This window comes from Fukomys damarensis, unplaced genomic scaffold (genome assembly GCF_012274545.1).
Source record: "Fukomys damarensis isolate Sample0158 unplaced genomic scaffold, DMR_v1.0_HiC HiC_scaffold_30, whole genome shotgun sequence".
Taxonomy (NCBI): domain Eukaryota; kingdom Metazoa; phylum Chordata; class Mammalia; order Rodentia; family Bathyergidae; genus Fukomys; species Fukomys damarensis.
In genome coordinates, this window is record NW_022900942.1 from 899301 (window position 1) to 902897 (window position 3597).

A 3597-nucleotide genomic window follows, 5' to 3' on the forward strand; every position below is an offset into this window, starting at 1 on the left:
AAGCAGGTAACGAAAGAAAGAATAAAATGGAGAAAGAAGCAGTGAAGAATGTAGGGAAAAAGGAAGGAAGGAAAGAGTAAAAAGTGCAGCATAACAGCAGGAAGGAAGGGAACATGATAAGGGAGAAAAGGGAAAAGGAAAATAAATGAGATGAGAAAAAAATTTCCCAAATTGCTACAAATCTCAGAGTAACTATGTCATCACATCGCTTGAAATGGAATAAAGAAACGAATTCAAAAGTATATTCCAGTTTTTATGTTGAAAATCTAACCATTGTCTTAGCACACATTACATGAGATGACAAATGTAGGAATATACTTAGTGTCAGTTTACAGTTTTCCTGCATCTCAACCTCATGAACTTACCATCAGAAACTATGTGAAAGAGAGAAAATATCTCAACTATAATCATTCAATATTAAATAAAGTCATATATGTATAATAACTGATGCATAACTGATATGGTAATACTCCAACAATTCTTATTCCATTTAACCTGGGCAAAGCAGAATACATCCGTATTGTGCTGAAGAACATTACCATCAAGGAATTATTTTGAAGATCGTATCTGCCACTGATACATATGTTTCTCTTATTTTAAAAGTCTCAGAAATATATGAGAATTTTTAGTAATTTTGAAACTTTGTGCACCATAAACAAAAAGGCAAATGCAAAGAAAATCTTGAGTTGTTGAAAAGAAACAAACATACAAAAAATATACAAAACAAAATAGAAGTGTTTTAGGAACACCAGAAGTTAAGGTTGTCATTCAGGAGAGAAACTGAGAAATTATATTGAAATTCACAGCAGTTTCCTGAGCGTTTCTAATATGCTCTTCTTTCTGAGGTCACTGGTCAATAAAGAACTGCAGGATACTCTGCATAGGAGTCTCCTGAGGGCCCCCTTCACATCCTTGTTCCTCAGGCTGTAGATGAAGGTGTTCAGAATGGGGGTCACCACAGTGTACATCACAGAGTCAAAAGAGCTTTCATGGAATGAATGGGTCTCAGCAGAACTCAGGTAAACTCCAAGTGCAGTTCCATAAAACAGGAAGACCACAAAGAGGTGAGATCCACAGGTGGAAAAGGATTTATACCTGCTTGCAGTGGAGGACATCCTCAGCAAGAAGGAGACAATCTGAGAGTAAGAAAAGATAATCCCAGATGCAGGAAACACAGCTATCAGGACAGTAGCCACATACATAAAGATATTATTAGTAAGTTTATCATTTCTGGCCAACTTGAGAACCTGAGCCAGTTCACAAAAGAAATGAGGCATTTCAGTGCCTGTAGAGAAGTTGATTTACATCATTAGAAAAACATCAGTAAGGGAGACACATAACATGAGGATTCAGGACATCACAACAAGGAGTCCACAGAGCCAGGGGCTCATCATGAGTGTGTATCTCAGGGGGTGGCAGATGGCCACAAAGCCGTTGTAGGCCATCACTGTCCAAATAAAATTATCCATTCCCAGGAAAGTAACAAAAAAATAAATCTGAGTTAAGCACTGTACATAGGAAATACTTTTGTTGTGTGTCTGGATGTTCACCAGCATCTTTGGGATTGTCGTGGAGGTGAAACAGATGTCCACAAAGGATAGATTGGCAAGGAAGAAGTACATGGGTGTGTGGAGGTGGGAGTCAGAGATGACAGCCAGGATGATGAGCAGGTTCCCAAGCACTGTGACCAGGTACATGGACAGGAACAGCTCAAAGAGAAGGGGCTGAAGTTCTGGATCATGTGAAAGGCACAAGAGGAAGAATTGTGCTATCCCTGTGTGGTTTTCAGCTTTCATGTTACTTCTCTGTCTTCAGTGGAAAGCAGAAAGCAATGTTCAATGAACAGTCACCTGGAACCTCACATAGAAACCTCTTTTTTTTTTTTTTTTTTGAGACAGGATCTCACTGTGTAGTTGTGACTGACATGGTACTCACTATGCAGTCCTCCCTGGTCTTGAACTCACAGCAATCCTCCTGTCTTAGCTTCCTGAGTGCTGGGATTACAGGAGTGCACCACCATGCCCATCTGGTAACCTCTTTATATTATCATTTTTTATGGATATGTTTCAATCACTAATGTGTCTGATCAGTAGCAGTGATTCATTCAGCCACATGGTGGCTCATTTCCCTTTTAAATATGTATGATCAATCTCAATTCCTTAGAATGTCAAAATTTTACTTTTTATTGTTTATAACTGATTCATTGGTTTTGATTTTAAAATTTATGAATATAATGTAAACGTTTTGTAACATCATATTTCCAAAGAAATTGACGTTTTTTGTATATATTTTCTTGGATAATTTCATTAGTTCTTCATTGTATTATATCTATAGTAGTGATTTCACAGTGATGGTTTTAGAGTCTTTACTGTATGATTTCACAATTCATATTGATGTAATAGTTAAATCTCACTGCCATACATTTTTTCTAAAAATGTGATTTTTATTGAAACAGTGGCTTTATGGTGAAATACGTCTTTATTCTCAGTTTGTTTCAATAAATGACAGCTATCCTTCTTGGTATAGATATTATCTTCCTTTCTTACCATAATTATTTTGGATATATAACTTGCCAAAAGTATTATATAAGTGTATAATTTGTAAATTGGATTTTGAGTCACACATTATGGAATAGAATCCTCGTCACCTACAGAATAATGTCGTGGCCTTGAGAAAGCAATTTAAACTATGAAAGGACCAATAATGAATATAACTGCACTGTATATCTAAAATGTACCAATAAACTCAATAAGGAAAAATAAATAAACTTAAAAAATAAACTCTGCAAAGGACTCATCTCAGCAATATGAGCAGTACATGTTCACTATCTGGTAAGATTCAATAAAAATTAAATAAATGTTATTATTGTTCTCCTTCTTTTAATAAAATAACCATCTCAAAGAAGTGAATTTCTGTTCCTCATGTTGCAAAAAGTTTTTCTTGGAGTGCTATCATTTATAAATATTTCTTTAAGCTGTGGTAATCCTCATGGTTGGAATTCTAATTATTATAAATACTCATGCTCATTTTTACATTACTAATCCCCACATGAATTTCTAATTAACACAGACCTCTATGAATCCTTCTTTGCTAGAATGTTTGTCTGATGAGTTCCTCCTTGAAGAAAAAGTATGTGGTTGATGTACACAGAAGTAGACGAAAGCATACCACCATTAAAATCATATAATAGGCATGTGTGTTTATGTGTTTTCCTGTGTACATGCTTTTTTCTTGGGATTTACATTTAAAATAAACAAAGTTAATGGTAAAAAAGTATATATAGATGGATTTGACTAAAATATTTATACAAATAGAATTATTCTAGAAACATCAAAAGGCAAAATAATGACTCACAAAGTGTGTTATAGCCTACATGACATAAAACGTCAGTATTAAGAAAGCCTAGATATGTTCAAATTATATGAAACAGAAAAATATTATCATGAACCAGTTATTCATAAAGATGGGTAAAAGTGTCTCTCTGAAATAAGAAAAATTGAGTTCAGAGAGAAAAGATGCATCACTGCCAAGCAGAAGAGATGAGAAAGGAAAAACTACTTTAGACTGAGAGAACAGGTTGGGCAATTTCTCTAACAG

The 3597-nt window shown here is 34.8% G+C and overlaps 1 pseudogene; it reads right to left on the reverse strand.

Moving 5' to 3' along the window:
• Window positions 1–800: 800 nt before the first annotated feature.
• Window positions 801–1796, reverse strand: LOC104866684 (annotated as a pseudogene).
• Between the last annotated feature and the right edge of the window lie 1801 nt (window positions 1797–3597).